We start from the raw sequence: 18,333 nt of genomic DNA on the forward strand, positions 1-18,333 counted from the left end.
TGTTTTGAAATATTATTGGTGTGTGGGAAATTATAAAAATGTATATGATTTTAATTAATAGAAATTCTATTTATCAGTAATTTTAAAATATTCTTTTATTAGTATGGTTTTACTATTATAACTGATGCTTTATGTTTCTTAATTTTATTGTTTTATGAGGAATGGTGGTTCTGTTTATAAATGTCATAATAAATAAGTATGCACTAAAATCCAACCCCATCCATAACCCCACCCCCATATGACCAAAGCCCCACCCTCACCCCGCCCTCACCCTGCGAGGGCAGGGCGAGGGCGGGGCAAGGGGTCACTGCAACATGAGGAACTGTATTTCGGGGTCACGGCATTAGAAAGGTTGAGAACCACTGGCATAGAGGAACTGGAAGCCCATGGGGCCTGCACAGAGGAGGCAGCAGAATGGGCTTCAGTGCCAATAGCAGCAATCAGCGCCTCCGCAATAGCCATACAGCAGCAGTGACAGTGGCAGCAGAGGGATGAGAGAGGCTCTGAGGTTGCTGGCAAAAGAAAGAGAGGGGGTCTCTGCCTTTAGTGTGTGCATGTGTATGAATGGGAGTCTGCCTGGCGGTGTATGTGTGTGAATGCATGGGTGCCTGCCTGAGGGTGTGTCTGTGTATGAGAATGTATGGGTGTCTTCCTGGGGTTTGTATGTGTGAGAATATGTGCCTGCCTGTTTGTGGTGTATGTGTGTGTGTGAGAATAAATTGGTGCCTGCCTGGGGGTCTGTGTGTGTGAGAATGAATGTGTGCATGCCTGGGGGATGGAGAGGGAATGGTGTGAAAATGAATGGGAGCCTGCCTGGGGTTCAGTGTGAGAATGACTAGGAGCTTGCCTGTGTGTGTGTGTCTGTGTGAGAACGAGTGGGAGCTTGCCTGGGAGTGTGTGTTTGTGTGTATGTGAGGGAGCCAGTGAGAGCATGAGTGTGTATGAGAAAATCCAGGGGAGTAAGAGTGTGTGTGAGTGGGGGGGGGGGGGGGGGGGGGGAAGAGAGTGTCTTACACCCTGAGAGTGTGTCAGTGTCTGTGAGAGCGAGAGGTTATGGTTGGGTATAAGAGCATGAATGTGTATGTATGTGACAGTGTATGTGTGAGAGAGAATGGACATGTGAGTATGTGTGAGAGAGAGAGGATAACCTCCTAATCCTCGACAATATCAGGGTGACTGGAAATCAAGAGCTCCCATGTATGGACAGCAGGGGCTTTTTAAAATCCTTATTAGTTTTAATTATTGTGTGTTATTTGATATATGTACTGTTTTGAAATATTTTATTGGTGTTTGGGAAATTGTAAAAAATGTATATGATTTTAATGAATAGAAATTCTATTTATCAGTAGTTTTAAAATATTTTATTAGTATGGTTTTACTATTATAACTGATGCTTTGTTTCTTGATTTTATTTGTTTTATGAGGAATGGTTGTTCTGTTTTTCCATTGCTAATACACAGAGTCTGGCTTCTTGGGGTTTCCATTTCAGTTTTTTCTAATTTGTGCTCCTTTATTTTGTATTCTGTATTTGGTGAAGGTCTGTCTCTGCTCTGTGTGTGTGACCATGATGAGAGATTCTGCTAGCATAGGGATCTATAGCAATTGGGTTTGTTTTGTTTCCTCAGTAGGTGGTATATTGGTATTCTAGGACCCAGTGTAATATTTATCCTTGCTTATTCACAGGTAGGGTTATTGTTGTTTGAGTCCTTGGTGTTATTACTGTTATGTTACGATGGGATTGCAGTATAGATTTTGAGTGTCTTTTTTGCGGGGTTTTGTGTTAGTTCACAATGTGTCTGGCAGTGGAAGGTGTTTGTGCTGCTGTTACTGTGAGGTGACACCAGAATTTGAAAATATCTTTTAGTATGATGAGCTGTAAGGGAAACATCCAAGCTCCATTGTTTGGGGGAATTTCAGTGGATGCACAGAGTTACAGAACTGGAGGTGCAGGATTTGTATTGACATTCTGTCCCTTCCTATAAATTCCAGACTTCACTCTCATAATCCATATAAATCATATAAATGAAAGCATTTCCGGACCCTTAATGATTCACTTCCATCAAATGCAGCAACACTGAGCATCTTCTATTAAACTGAAACAGACAATACCAACCAATCACTACAATGTTTTACTTCTTGTTAAACTTTTTATCTCTCCTCTAACTCTAATCCCAGTTAGAATAACCCCTGTTTTATTGTAACTTTTTCTTCTACGCACTTGTTATACTTTTGTAATGTATACTCTTACGTTTTAGCTATGTACGTTATAATGTATTGCTCACCCCTTGTTTTATGTAAACCGACATGATACGAACTGCCGTGAATGCCGGTATAGAAAAACACAAATAAATAAATAAAAATAAAAATATAGAATTAGTTGAATGAGGCTATCAAATAATTTTATAGTAGTTTTACTAGAAGTGTGAAACTGGCCAGCTTTTTAAAATAATGCAGAGGACCCTTTGGACTTTTTTTAACAACACTTTTTTTTATAACCAATTTTAAAGCAGGATCCATGCTATAGAGGTGGGTGTGATGAAGAAATGTCATTTTGGCTCCCCCCCCACCCAAAACAAATTCTTCTGTCTAGAGATGCCACTGATTTTCTGTGGCACACAAATGCATTGGCCCCTGGGCGCCGGAGACCCTTGGTGCGCCACTGGGTGCGAGCCATATGGGGCCACAAGTGGTGGCAAAGAGGAGTGGAGATTTGGCGGGCCGCAAGCAGTGCCCAATCTGCTCGCGACCCAGAAAACCCCAGTCAGCGGGCGTGATTGAGAATGAGGTAGGAGTCGGGGCCGAGACCGGGGGGGGGGCGCAAGGAAGAAGGCTCGCCTAGGGCGCCAAATCCCCTTGCACCGGCCCTGTGTAAGCCCACTGTCAAATCGCATTGTTCATTCTTGCTCACGGTGCCTCTTTTGAACCATGGCTATGTGTCAGATACACATTATGGAAAGATAAAATAAACCTTTTTAAACAGGGATGTACTGAGATGAAAAACAATTACCAGTCTACAGCCATTATTGCTTTCCCTTTGTCAGTCTGTGTACAAATTCTAATGCAAAACTGTGAAAACCAGGAGATCTTTTCAATTTGACTGTATAAGTTCTACTGCTGTTGTTTCGCTCTCGAGGGAGTAGAGAGCACTGTGCCTTCGGTATCACTGTGATGGCCTTTGCGAAAGTAGTGCAGCCCAGGTCAGTGCAACTGGCAACACTGGCCGGTAATTGCAGACATTCATCTAATGGCCTACTGGTAATCAACTCGGAGAAGCCTAGGAAGGAAATTACATTTACAGACACATGGAAAGAGAGAAGCAGAACCCTTCTCTAACCTTTTGTAATCTGATCTTGCTAATTAGTATGCATTTCTCTGCTCTTTTGCAAGGCATGCCAGGCTGATGGATTTATGGAGGGATAATTGGTGCCTGGTTCAGGCAGAACCAAAGGTTGACCTACAGTCTGTAGACAATATCACTTTACTGGACTAAAGGCATATGTGACTAGTTACCGAGAGTTATTCACCTTTCCATCAGGTCAATGCAAAGCGAGCTAAGGTTGAATCTAGAAGTAAATTGTTTGTTAGATTACATCAGTCTTTGTTTTAAAGGATGTAAATGGATTTAATGAAAGGATGAGGGTGAGAAGGGATGAACCTTGGCTGGATTCGCCTGGGTGCCTATCCAGCCACTAATTTGTTTCCTTCAATCAGCAAGACATTTATTTATTTATTTATTTTGAACTTTTTTATACCGACATTCGTGTGGCAAGATACATATCATATCGGTTTACAGTGGGACACAATTTTGCAACAAGCATTACATAGAACCAGGGTTACAAGGAACTGGGAAAACAAGGGTAAAAACAGCAGTTAACAATAGAGACATTTAGCAAACGAAGGGACGATTAAGCAAAAAACTGAAAATCAACATTAGAGTATTCTAAAATAAATATAAATAAATATCAGTGCAATAATAGGCCTGTGAAAGATGGTCATGGAAATGTTCGAAGTGGTATTTTATTGGTAATGTTCGTCTGGTTATGGAGAAGCTTGTTTGAAAAGCCAGGATTTGAGGGGTTTTTTTGAACGTCAATGGGCATGGTTCTTGCCGGAGATCTGGTGGAAGAGCATTCCATTGAGAGGGCCCCGCGGTGGATAGGGCACGTTTCCTTAGGGCTGTCTTACTGGGGGGGGGGGGGGGGGGGGGGGGGGGGGGTGTAGAGAGTGCCTTTGTTAGCAGATCTAATCTGTCTGGAGGATTCATGGAGACATAGAGGTACGTTAAGATCAAGAGATGTTAGATTGTGCATGGCTTTGTAGATTATCATAAGGACTTTGTAGAGAATTCTAAATTTGATGGGAAGCCAGTGTAGGTTGCGCAGTATGGGCGTGATGTGCTCTCTTCTATTGGTACTGGACAGGATCCTAGCGGCGGAATTCTGTACCATTTGCAGGGGTCTGATAGTGTTTGCTGGGAGACCTAAGAGGAGCGAATTACAGTAGTCGATTTTTGAAAAGATGATCGATTGAAGCACCGTGCGGTAGTCGTGGAAATGGAGGAGAGGTTTCAACTTTTTCAGTACTTGAAGTTTGAAGAAACAGTCTTTTGTGGCTGTATTGATAAATTTTTTTAAGTTGAATTGATTGTCAAGAATAACACCAAGATCTCTGACATGCGGAGATAAATTGATTTGAGAAGAGATTGGTGTTTTGTTTAGTCCATACTTGTCATCATGTGATATGATAAGGATCTCTGTCTTATTGGTGTTAAGGATGAGGTTAAGGCTAGTGAGGAGGTGGTTAATTGATTAAAGGCAAGTGTTCCAGAAGCTGAGGGTTTTGGAAAGGGATTAGGGATTTTGATAGGGATTAGTACCTGCATGTCGTCGGCGTATATGTAGTGTGTTAGATTAAGATTTGTTAGAAGCTGGCAGAGCGGAAGAAGGTAAATGTTGAAGAGGGTTGGAGAGAGGGTTGAACCTTGAGGAACTCCCAAGGAGGAGCTGACAGGGTGGGATTCTTTGTTGTTAACTTTGACCTTAAAGCTTCTGTTACTAAGGAACCAGCTGTGTGCCGTCCCAATGATACCAATATCCGTGAGGCGGTCTTATAGTATTGTGTGGTTCACTGTGTCGAATGCCGCAGAAAGATCAAGAAAAGCAAGGAGGTATGGTTGTTTTTTTTCTAGGCTGAGGATGACAGAGTCTGAGAGTGAGATTAATAGTGATTCTGTATTTAGTGATTTTCGGAATCCGAACTGTGCTAGGGCTAGAATTTTGTGCAATTCCAGATATTCAGAGAGTTGCTTGTTGACGATTTTTTCTAGACGTTTCGTAATAAATGGTAGGTTAGCTATCGGACGGAAGTTGGCGGGATCTGCTGGAGACAAGTTTGGTTTTTTTAGCAGTGGTTTGAGTATCGCGAGCTTGAGGGTGTCTGGTACTCGCCCTTGAGCCAGAGAACAATTAATGATTTCTGAAATAGGCTTTGCAACGATTTTTGGAATGGAGATGAGGAGATTTGATGGTATTGGGTCCGAAGGATGAGAGGATGGCTTGAGCTTCTTGAGCAAGATTTCAATCTCCAGAGAAAAAGTTGGCTCAAACGATTCAAATCTGGAGTTTTGCTGAATAGTGGTGTTATAAGGGAGATGTGAATGGTTATTGTTGACAATAAGCGGCGCTACCAGGTTGGAGATTTTTTTTATCGAAGTAAGTAGCTAGTTCTGTAGCTTTGGTTTCAGCTTGGTCATCGGGAATAGTTGGTGGGGCAGTTTTTGTAAGGGATGAAACATACATGACTAGGGCTTTGGAGTCAAAGATGAAGTGGTGGATCTTTTGGGCGAAGAAATCTCTCTTGGTTCGGAGGATCGAATTCCTGTAATGGTGCATGGTGTCTTTGTAGGCGGCCTGCGTTTCTGAGAATGGGTTTTTTCGCCATCTGTGTTCTTTGCTTCTTAGATCTTGTTTTAGGGATTTCAATTGCGGTGTGCACCAGGGTTTTCTGTTGTCAGGGTTTGGGTGTATTACTTTAGTAATTGAAGGACAGGTAAGATTGGCTACTTTATTGGTTATCTTGAACCAGGAAGTGGTGGCTGCCTCAACATTTGCGAGATCAAGGTTTTTGAATTCTTTAGATAGGTGGGAGCTGAGGTTGTCTAAGGAGCACGGTTTCCTGAATTGGATAGTGGATTTGTGATATGGTTGGGGTGTGGTTTTGGGGATGTCTAGGGTCGTAGTAATCAGTTGATGGTCAGACCAAGGGACCGGCGTGCAGCGTGGTTTGGAGGCAAGTGTGATTCTTTCATTTAGGAAAATTAGATCCAGCGTGTGTCCAGCTTTATGAGTGGGACTGTCTATTATTTGTTTGAAACCCAAGTATTTGAGTGATGAGAGTAAGGTTTCGCAGCTAGGGGATTGAGGAGAAACGTCAATGTGTAAGTTGAAGTCTCCCAATATAATAGCTGGAGAGTCATAGTTAATATGTTTGGTAATGAGTTCGATGAGATGTGAGGAGTCTGATTCAAGGAGCCCTGGGGGGGCATAAATAAGGCATATTTGAAGCTGGGAGGATTTGAAGAGAGCGAATTCCAGATTTGCTGTAGATTCTGAGTATTGGAGAGAAAATCTTAGGTCTTTTTTTGCCATTAAGAGAAGGCCGCCGCCTCTTTTTTTGGGTCTAGGGATTGAGTAGATGTCGTACATCTGAGTGGGAAGTTGGTTGGTAAGCACTGTGTCTGTGGGTTTCAACCATGTTTCTGTAATTGCGCATATATCAGGTTTGGCATCCAAAAGATAATCGTTGATGATGTGGGGTTTTTTTGTGAGAGATTGGGCATTGAAGAGGGTACGTGAGAATAAAGAGAGGCCCAGTAGTTGAGTGAGAGGGAAGATCGTGATGGGGATCAGTCTCTTGAGTTGGGTGTTAGGGACGGTAATGGGTTTGGAGTTGTGTCTGAAGTGGTTGCGAATGATTGGGCTTGGGAAGGTCTGCATCTTGGCTGGTGGAGGTCAGAAATTCCCCTGAGTGGGTCCGTTGAGTGTCCATCTAATGTGAGTCCACTGAGTGTCCGTCTGATGAGTGTCTGTCCATTGACTGAGTCTGTTAGGTGAGTCTGCTGAGTGATCGTTGCGTGAGTGAGTCTTGTGCATTGAGTGGGTGAGTCCACTAAGAGGTCTTTGAAAGATGAGTCTATTGCGTGATTCTGTTGGGTGATTACACTGAGTGAGTCCAGAGAGAGAGTCCGCTGATTTGCTGTCCGCTGAGAGACCCACTGGATGAGTCTTTTGAGTGACTGACCAATGAATGTGTCCGCTGTGTGAGACCGCTGATAGTCCATCTGATGAGTGAGTCCGCTAGAAGAGTGAGGCCGGTAGAAGAGACCTCGGGGTGTCTGTCTGTAGGGTGAGCCTGCTAGTTGGCTGAGAGGGGAGAATGGAGGAGCGAAATGAGTTAAAATTGGTCTGAGCGTGTTAGAAGGTGTTAGTGGATCGGCTAAATGGGGAACTTTGTGCAGAATTGTTGAAGGTGCGCACGAAGGGGCGCACAAAGGGGCAGGCCCTTCGTGCGCACAAAGGCCCTTCGTGCGCACAAAGGCCCTTCGTGCGCACAAAGGAGCGTGACAAAGGGGCAGGCCCCTTTGTCACGCTCCTTCGGCGCGTGACGCCAGTAGGACGGCAGGGCTTTAAATCCCCGGCTCGTGATGTCACCAGAGCGCCCAGCTCCGGATTGGCTGGAGAGCTGGGGATGAAGAGGAGGGGCAAGAGAGGCCCGAAGAATTGGCTGGCTGCGAAGAGGAGCAAGATCCAGTCCGCCTCGTGGTCGGCGGGGGAGCCCGTAGGGGGTAAGAGCGGATTTGAGAGGCCTTACCCTGACGGGCTTTCAGCGCCGACTGCGCAGGCCCAAACCCCGCTGCTCTCTTCTTCTGTCTGCGGGCCCGATCGCATCACATTGTGTGAGGAATGAGAAATACAAGGGAACTGGAATAGACAACAGCACCTGGGCCTACAAGGAACTTCTGACTGGTAATATGTAAGCAATCCAGTCATTGTGATCCTTGATGTTTGCTTGGAAACATAGAAACATGATGTCAGAAAATGACCATTAAGCCGCATAGTTCCCTCTAAGCTGAGCACGTGAGCGATTGCTCATATATTTCGGATGCGGATTTTAAAAAGCTTGCGAAGTACGTGCGTATATAGCTGTATGCGCGTATATAGCCGAACGCGCGTCAAAAACAGGAGGGCAGAAAAGAGATGGGGCCCAACAGTTACGCACGTAACTCTGTATTTTAAAACCCGAGATCGCGGCGCGCGTCGGCTTGTTATCTGCGCAACTTTACTACTGCTCCAGATGAGGAGCAAGTCCGGGGATCTGGAGATTTGGTGCTTGCAGGACAGGGTGAGGGGTCTGGGTCAATGGGGGGGTGGGCACGCAGGATGAAGAACCAGAGGGGCCAGCAAGTCAATATTAACTGGCCAAACTGATGGACTAACTGGAAAAAGTGGGCGGTCCCTCGCGCGAGCGACTTTTAAAATCCGCCGGCAAAGTCCTAGGAAAGATACGCGAAGTGCGTTTTCTCCAGCAGTCTCTTAGGATTAGGCGCCTACTCACGGGCGGGAGCTGCGTTTTATGACATTCGTGGGCAAGTGCGTGCACCGTTTAAAATCGCAGCGTGTCTCTGCTTGGGAAGCCGCCACGCTCGTGTATGGGAACGCGCGTGCTAGTTTTAAAATTCACCTGCATACATGACTGTTTCATGGAGGAACTGGTCCTAGGACTGACCGGGGGGGGGGGAGATGCAAGGGGAAAAGGTGACGGAGCCGCTTGACCAAGAGTGACCATAATGCAGTCAAATCTGAGATAATCATTAAAGGGAGAGTAATAAATACAACCGTTATGGCAACCTATAACTTTTAGAAAGGAGACTATGGATAACATTAGGAAACTAGGTGGAAGGAAACTAAAAGAACAGACGGGCCGATACTGAACTGAGGCAAATTCATAGGAAGCAAACTTGCTGCAGTTCCAGTGGCTTCCAGGTGGGCGACCCGGCGTAACCTGGATGGAAAATCGTCACTGGGGGGAGGAAGTGAGCTGCCTGGCAATTGCACCGCATGAGAGAGAGTCTTCCAGGTTGAAATTTGCACAGCCAGCAGCACGGGTTCTCTCTGGAAAGTCCATCTAGGAAATGAACCGAGCCTCTCAAGCTACAAATAACCACAAAGGAACTGGAGCGCGTGCACGCGCACACTCCCCCCACCCTCCAGGGACAGCAGGATTGTAATGAAGCCTGGTGACAAACTGGCTGGGAAATGAGAAGGCGATTAGATGTCACATCAGGCAAGCAGGAGCCTGGGAGGAAATCTCTCTTAATTATAGAGGAGGCAAGTGCGACTTCCTAGGACAATGCTAATATCATTTTATCTCTATAGGCGAGCAGGAGTTGGATTATTCAAAACAAATTATTAATCAGCTGCGCAGAAAACTGAAAACCAAATACATAGAAACAAGTAACCGCGGCCATTTCGGCAGCTGTTTCTCTCCTGGGGAAGTGGAAGCACCGGGTGACAGCGTGGGGCATGCAATTTTCGCGTCATTAGCCACATGTACAGACACAGTTCCTCATGCAGGCTCCTCAGCAAAAGCTTAGAAAGAGCAGCCAAGCACAGCCGGGCCGTTCCCACGGATCCTGAAAGCATTTCAGAGCCTTTAGACGAGAGGTGCGTGCTCAAGGCATCCCTGCTGGCGCTAGAGAAAGACCAGATCGCACCATCCAGTCTCCCCAGTTGCCATTCTTCCACTTTGGGTAGCTATGCACACAAATTGCCATCCTGAACCCAACACCAGCCCCCGTGTCATTTATCTAAACTTCCAACCCTTTCCCTTCCACATTCCCTCCGCGAGCCCCGAGCGTGCACAGAATCTGCCAACGTACTCGCCTTCACTGCCCTCCCTGGAAAGGCATTTTAGGCCAAATCATCCTCCCCTATGATTCTCAGAAAACTAAATCCAGCACCCGCCCAGGTTACTAAAACCTGCAAAGCCACTGCCTATAGCATGCTTATTAAAGTTTGGGCGTAATAGCATGGTCGCTCCATGCACGTTACCCTGACGTCTCCTTGGAAGAGCGATGCAGCTACATCACTGCTGTCAGGGTCATAACCACCACTCCCGGCAGGCTACCCTGGCTATTGGGGTCACAACTGTCACTCTGTGCAGGTTGCCTGAATGCCTTCCTACGCCCCCTCTGGTTCCCTCCTGCTGTAAGTGTTAGGATTTGTAGGTTAGTGGGCCCTTCGCCCGAGGTGAGAGGTGGCACCGCCCACGGGGAGGAGCCCCACTGAGCCTCACAGTCGGGAGGTGAGGTCTTGGCCAAGCCTGGTATAGTCCAATGGCACAGGAGAGTAGAGACTGGAGAGAGAGCGAAGGTTAATCAGCCAGAGGAAGTCCCCCTAGTGGTGGGGGACTGAACAGACCCTGAGGAGGGGGAATGTATGCAGAGTAAGGAGAATGCGTTTAAGAGCAACCCCAGGGGTGCAGCCACTGGGAGTGACAGCACAAGTGGAAGGTCGTAGGCTACCCGAGACACGGGGAAGCCTAAGGTCTCTGGTGATGCGAGAGCACGCTGCCCGAGGAGCGGGGTGGTGCTATACAATGTCAAAGAGAGGCAGGCGCTACCCCGAGGAGTGGGAGAAGCATGGCAGAGTCTCAGTTCACTAGCGCAGGCAATGGTCCACGTAGCGGGGTACACCAGCGTAGGTTACTGGAAGCCGAGCGTTGAGGCGGTGGGCCCAGGACGGGTCCACCCACGTGGGTCTCCGCAGGCAGAATAGAATTGCAATGGTCCGCAGCACCCAGAAGAGACACAGAGGTGGTCAGGCAAGGTACTGGTGATACAACCTCCAGGCATTTATTGTGGCAAGAGTCACCCCATCAAACTGCGGGGTTTGCTGCTTTAACCACGGTAACCCCAGGACCATGGCATGTATGGCCTTGTCCAGCACGAAGAAAGATATGGTCTCCACATGTAGAGAGCCGGTGCGAAGCTGGATAGGAACCATGGAGTGAGTAACTTCACCTGAAAGAGGATCGCCATTAATAGAGGATAGTAGTAAGGAACGGATGGTGGGAATTCGGAGCTGTTCCACAAGTTGCCTCAGAATAAAGTTCCCACCGGCCCCCGAGTCCACCAAAGCCAGTGTATGAAACTCTTGGACGTCTAGTTTGATGGAAACTGGCAAAGTTAGTGGAGGAGAGGGTGAGGTCAGGCCTAGGAGGAGTCCTCCAGCAGAACCTAGGGCTGGGAGTTTTTCCGGACAAAAGGGAAAGGAAGCTATGGCATGTCCGGGTTGGCCACAATACAAGCAGAGTCCTGATTGTTGTTGACGGCGTTTTTCTTTCGGAGAAAATCTACTTCGATCCATCTGCATAGGTTCCTCTCCGTCCTTATTCTGGGCGGTGTTAGGCTTAGGTGAAGGCGTACGTCGCACACAGGGTGTGATCGGAGCCATCCTTTGGGATGCTTTAGCCTCTTGAGAATGTTCTCGAAGGCGGTGGTCGATGCAACCGGCGAGGTCTATCAAGGAGTCCGAGATGCTAGTTCGTCTTTAATTCACGGGCTTAGACCTTCGAGGAAGATAGCACGGAGGCAGTCCGAATCCCAGTGAAGTTCAGAAGAAAGGGTTCTGAATTCAATGACGTACTCAGTCAATGATCTGGAGCCTTGGGGAGGTGAAGAAGAGAAGAGCTGGATATGGCTTTCTGACTTGGGTCATCAAACACGAAGCGAAAGAGGGCAGGGAAGCCGGGCAGACCTCGTAGCACCAGGTCAGCTCACTCCCAGAGGGGTGACGCCCAGGCCAAGGCTTTAGGATGTAAGTGGTCTTAGTGATTACATCTGGAAAATATGCAGGCTGTAGACAAAAGTGCATGTTAAAAACATAAGAACATGAGAAATTGCCATGCTGGGTCAGACCAAGGGTCCATCAAGCCCAGCATCCTGTTTCCAACAGAGGCCAAACCAGGCCACAAGAACCTGGCAATTACCCAAACACTAAGAAGATCCCACGCTACTGATGCAATTAATAGCAGTGGCTATTCCCTAAGTATAATTGATTAATAGCAGTTAATGGACTTCTCCTCCAAGAACTTATCCAAATCTTTTCTGAACCCAGCACTGGTTCAGAAAACCTCAGCACTGAAGAGGGTCTCCTGAGAAATGTGGAGGTGCTGTATTATTTCCTATACTTGCAGACACCCGTGGACATTCCCTGGAGGCTGCTATGAATTGCCCCTCCCCCTAGCCCTGCCTACCTTACCTTCCTAAGCCCCAGTACAGCCTACTCGGCCCCATCACAGGCTCTCCTCCCCCCCGCAGCCCCAGGAGCAGCGCAGTCTGCCTCCCCGCCCCTCCCCTCTCAGCACCAGCACCAGAGGTCCTGAAGACTCATTTGAAAGCTCTCCCAGCCCCAGCCTCAGCAGCACAGCCTGCACTCTCCCAGCCCCAGCAGAGCCAGCCCCCCGCCCCCGCAAACGACTGCAGAGAGCCCCTCTCACTGCTGGACTATTGTCTGCATCTTAATTTTATTCAGTTATTAGCTATTTAAAATTATGTTCAAACTAATCTAAAGTACTTCTACTCTATTGGCTTATTTTATATTTGGCTGTCAGTGATGCTCCAGAGACTGACTATAATTACTATCTACTCATAACCATCCAGTGACACACATTACTGACTCTTGTATCAAACAAGTCTACTGTTCAAAAATGCACAGGAAGTAATGTTTTAGCACATGTCAACTAATCATCCTCTGCTAATGGAAAGACGAGGGGAGTATGAGAGCTGCAGCCTCGTGGTGTCCTTCTCCACTACGGCTGCTGAAAGGAAGATGCAAACAACCTTTCCAGTTCTCTGCAACTGGAATCAGTGCAAGGGGCTCCGGCTGGCAGTGCTCCCCGCTAGGACTGCTGGGAAAAATATGGAAATGAGCTTTCAGGTCTTCTGGTAATAGAAGGAGTAGGAGGGGAGAGGGGGGACTGTGAAAGCTGTAACTTAAATGGTTCACAGTGTCCTTTGGAGGCTTGTGACGGGAATGCTGGGGAAAAGCCAACGAGGCTTCTAGCTCTCTACTGCTGGAAACGCTGCAGTAGCTGAGGTCTGGACAGCTCACAGCGTCCTCTGGAACCTTTTGCTGGGGGATGCTAGGAAAAAAGAATGCAAATTAACCTTTAAGCTTGCTGGTGCTAAAAAGAGCACAAGGTACGTAAACTAAAACATAGAGAGCATATACAGTGTTTCCTAACATTCTCCACTGAAGCTATTTACTTTTTTTTTTTGTTTTTTAAATTTATTCCAAAATCAATTTACAAGTAATTAAAGAAAAAGCTTTACTTTTTAGAAGTATGCAAATAAGTCTTCTAGTTCTTTGCAGCTGGAAACAGTGTGGGGGCTGTGAAAGCTGAAACCTAGAAGGCTTGCGGTGTCACAGGGTATTCTCTGTTGCAGTTGCTAGGAAAATTATGCAAACGAGTCTTCAGCTTCTCTAGTGCTAGAAAGGAGGCAGGGACTGTGAAAGCAGACACCTAGCTCGATCACCCTGTTTTCTGGAGGCCTCTGCTGGGGCTGCTGGGAGAAGTATGCAAATGAGTCTTCAGGACCTCTACTGCAGACAGACCGTCACCACTTCCTCCTAAGTGCATTATTTAGAGAGCCCTTCGTTTTCCCTTTTTATTTTATTTTTCCTAAGAATTTTAATATTAGAACAAAAAACAAATCTGTGGAAAATTTACTTTTCCTCTGATTCTTCTCCCATTTTTTTTTTGTTTTGTTGTTATAACATTGAAATTCCTAGGAAAAATAAAATAAAATGAAGACTGGAAAGGAAGGTCCCTAATTATATACATGGATATCTCGAGACTCTCTCTCTCTCTCTCTCTCACCCTTTCTCAGGCTACTTCCAAAAAAAACTTTAAAAGCCCCGCCCATACCAAAACCGGGAGATAAGTCGGGCCGGCACGCACCGCGCAGGTTTTATAAACTGCCAGATGACGCACGTATCTCCTGCTGCGCGCACAAGTCAAAAAGTTTTGGGGAAAAAAAAGGGAGAATGTGGGCATGGTCTAGGCGGGGGGGTGGGTGTGTGTGGGAACGGTCTGGGCGGGGTGGCACGGGCATGGTCTGAGCAGGGCGCGGGAGTGGTTTGGGTGGGGCATGGGCGTGGTTCGGGTGGGGGTGTGGGAATGGTCTGGGCAGGCTCATGGGTGTGGCTCGGGTGGGCGTGGGCGTGGTCTGGGCAGGGTGGCGTGGGCATGGTCTGGTCAGGGCGTGGGAGTGGTTTGGGTGGGGCGTGGGCATGGTCTAGGCGGGGTGTGTGGGAATGGTCTGGACGGGGCGGCGCGGGCATGGTCTGGGTGGGGTGCAGGAGTAGTTCAGGTGGGTATGGTCTAGGCGGAACGGCGTGGGCATGGTCTGGGCAGGGTCATGGGCGTGGTTTGGGCGGGGTGTGGGCGTGGTCCGGGTGTGGGCATGTCAAGGTAGGCCAAGGGATGTGCATGCAAATATTTACACACACAGGCACATGTAACTTTACTGCTGCTATGGATGGTGTGCAAGAAATAACATTTAAAAAAACCTAGGCTGGTCAGCGGGGTTTTAAGGGTCAGTGCTAGCAGGGGAAAAGGGAGCCTGTTAAACTAGGAGGTTGGGAAGTCCTGTCCCTTAACTGGACCGACTGGGAACAAACTGGGGAAAAAACTACATGTTGCGTTTGCACGCGTCCGTTTAAAATGGCGCGGGAACGTACGCACGTCAGACTATTTTATAACATGAGCGCATATATAAAATGGACGCGCCTCTCGCTGCGAGCCGGCAAACGTTCCCGTCCTGCAGTCTTACAAAAAAAACCCTCTCAGACTTCACAGACCAATCACTCTGAGAGGCCCAGGCCTGCGGCAGCGACTGCTGCGGCTTTACCACACGGTTATCCTCTCGGCTCCTTATTTTCCCAGACCCTACCTCAGCCTTGCCTTTTCATTCTACACCTGCTTCTCTTACTTTTGCATTTCATTTAGATGGGTTTCGCACAGCAGATTGTGCTTCTCCTGGAACAAGGCGTAAGACCTATAATTCCCCGACGTGAGCTGACAGAATAGCATCGTAGTAGGAATCCCTTTCTGCTCCTGACACATAATCCTTTGCTTTATAGGGATTCAGCCCCTCAATATCTTTCCCAAGTAATATTTTTCTTTTTCTCAACTCCTGCAGTCTAAAAACTTTTCAGAAGTGCAGTGCTCTCCCTAATCATCCATTTTTCCTCCCATGGGGCCGATACAGTAAAAATCGTGGGTGAGCGGGCGAGCGCCCGCTCTCCCGGCGTGCGCACAGGCCACTCTCCTGTGCGCACGATTCAGTAACTTAATTTATTTAAATTAGGGCCCGCGGTAAAAAGGGGCGCTAGGGACACTAGCGCGTCCCTAGCGCCTCTTTTTGAACAGGAGCGGCGGCTGTCAGCAGGTTTGACGGCCAACGCTCAATTTTGCCGGGGTCTGTTCTCAAACCTGCTGACAGCCATGGGTTCGGAAACCGGACGCTGGCATAATTGAGCGTCCGGTTTTCAACCTGCCAGCCACGGGCCCATTTTAAATTTATTTATTTTTTTAATTTTTAACTTTTTTAAACTTTGGGGACCTCCCACAATATCGCCATGATATTAAGTCGGAGGGTGCACAGAAAAGCAGTTTTTACTGCTTTTCTGTGCACTTTCCCGGTGCCGGCAGAAATTAACGCCTGCCTTTGGGTAGGCGCTAATTTCTGAAAGTAAAATGTGCGGCTTGGCTGCACATTTTACTTTCTGTATCGCAGGAATAACTAATAGCGCCCGCAACATGCATTTGCATGTTGCGGGCGCTATTAGTCTCGGGGGGGGGGGGGGGGGGGGGGGGGGGTTGGACTTGCATTTTTGACGCACTAGATTTACCCCTTACTCAGTAAGGGGTAATAGCGCGTCCAAAATACGCGTCCACATGCCGGTTAACAGTGCGCTCCACCAGAGCGCACTGTACTGTATCGGCCTGATGTTAGCTAATTCAGTCTCATTTAAGACTTACCTTACTTCAATGCCGTTACTAGTGCCAAAGGGGGAACCTTGATGTCCTGAAAGCATATTTTCACCCCCATTCGGCCTCGCTCGCCACCCATCTCTGCTCTTAGTTTTTTTCCAGAGCTCGTGGGATCCAGGCCCTCTTCCGCTGCCTCCTGTGTCCCCTACGTAGATCCCAACCAGTGCCCAGCTCTGCTTCGCGAGCTTCTTTTCCCGCCTCTCTCTTGCACCGCTCTGCCTCCCCGGTCAGATCGTCTCCCCTGCCTCGCGCTGCTTGCGTCCCGCCGAAACTATCCCCCCCGCGACCTGAGTGAGGGGAACCAGCCTCTTCCCTTTGCTGTTTTCGGCCAGCCCTTTTAGCAGGAGCACCACTCTCTCGACGGGCTGCCCGGTGTTCTGGGGTCCACCACGATCTCCCTCTGGTCTCTCAGTGGCTCCCAAATGGCTGCAGGAGATGGATGTGCAGCACTCTCAGCTCAGAGGCCTTTTTCTTCAGTTAGTTGGGTGGGAACCTCCTCCGTGGCTCTACTCTGCTTGCTTGCAGGTTTGCTGTGCTGTCGTCTCTGGACAGCAGTGTGGCATTGACAGCCTGCCTTCCTCTCTCTATACCCCATGGCTTCAATAAGGCTGATCAGGCCACAGGGCAAATAAACTTGTCACATATCAGGACACCCCCACCACCACCAAGAAAAATACATGGGCTGCAGGCAACACAGCCCTGGAGTCTGCAAAGCATCACGGGCCCCCCTTTAAATGGACAGCACATCGCTCACCAATGCTGGGGCAACTACCCAACCACCCTTCACCCCCCATGACCTTACCCCTAGGCTACCCCATGGCCTGTGGTGTGCCCCTAGGTCATGCTCCCGCTATCCCTTCGTTTCTGCAAATTAGGATTCTCTGTGTTTAATCCCTTAATGTTTGGAAGTTCGTTCCCACTTCAGTTTTCTCCATTCATTCAGGGAGGGCATTTCAGGCATCTGTGAAAAATTATACCCGGACTTTCTTCCTGCGCCTGCTCCCTTAGAGCTTCAAATCATGACCCCTGGTTCTCATCTTCTTTTCCACTGAATAAACTTTACTTCTTGTGCATTATTCATTCCCTTCAGAAATGTAAATGTCTCTATCATTTCCCCTCTGCCTCTCCCTCTAGTATTTAGTTCCTCAAGTCTCATATTTAGTTCCTCAAGTCTCATCTTGTATGGTTTTTTTTGGGGGGGGGCAGATCCTGCATCACTTTGGTTACCGTTTTTCTGGACTACCTCTAACTTATAGGAGGTACAGCCTCCTGAATTTAGCACAGTATTCTAGGTGGGTCTCGATGTATCTATTTATTTATTTGCAAATATTGATATACTGTCCTTCCATGTAGATCAGGGCAGCTTACAATAAATAACATTCATAATATGTAAAATATAAAATTAATCAAACACATTTCTTGTAAGGGCACACACATGATCATAAAATAAACTTGCAGTAAATAGAGTATGATCTGTTCAGAGGCATTATCATCTCTTTTTATTTTCTGCTAATTATGCTTCTCCCTTTGCACTTCATCATCCCTCTGGATCTGGCACCACCCAGAGGCACTTCTATCATGAAACAGGGTGAGGCGGACACCTCAGGTGGCAACATTTTGGAAGCGGAAAATGATGTCCCCAAAAAAGCCTCCTGTGCTGAAGAGCTGGGCTGCGGTGGAGTCTACCCTCCCTTGTCCCGAGGAGCGAAAGCCTGCTGGAGCTGCAGTGAAATCCATCCTGCTGCAGCCTGAGGAGCGAAGGCCCAGCAGGGCCACAGCAGAATCCATCCTGCTGAAGTCCAAAGAGAGGCCCTGTAGGTTGCCACAGACCCCATCCTGCAGCAGCTGAAGAAGAGAGGGGGAGGCTCAGCGAATGTGTGTGTAAAAGAGAGTGAGAACCTGTGTGAGAGGGCTTGAGTGAGTGCCTGTATGCATGTGTATGTGTGCGAGAGAGCCTGTGTTCATGTGTGTTTGTGAGAGCCTGTATGTGAGTGAGAATATGTGTGTGTGTGAGAGAGATAGGGTGTGTGAGAGACAGGGATGTGTGAGAGTGGCAGTGTGTATGAGAGCATGGGTGTGTATATGAGAGAGAGAGTGTATAAGTGTGTGTTAGAGAGGATAAAATCTTTGCAGCTCCCTATCCTCCAATCTCAGGTTACTAGAAATCAAAAGATCCCAGGTGGAGGGAAGCTGGTGTTGCATTGCATATGAGTA

This window comes from Rhinatrema bivittatum, chromosome 1 (genome assembly GCF_901001135.1).
Source record: "Rhinatrema bivittatum chromosome 1, aRhiBiv1.1, whole genome shotgun sequence".
NCBI lineage: Eukaryota > Metazoa > Chordata > Amphibia > Gymnophiona > Rhinatrematidae > Rhinatrema > Rhinatrema bivittatum.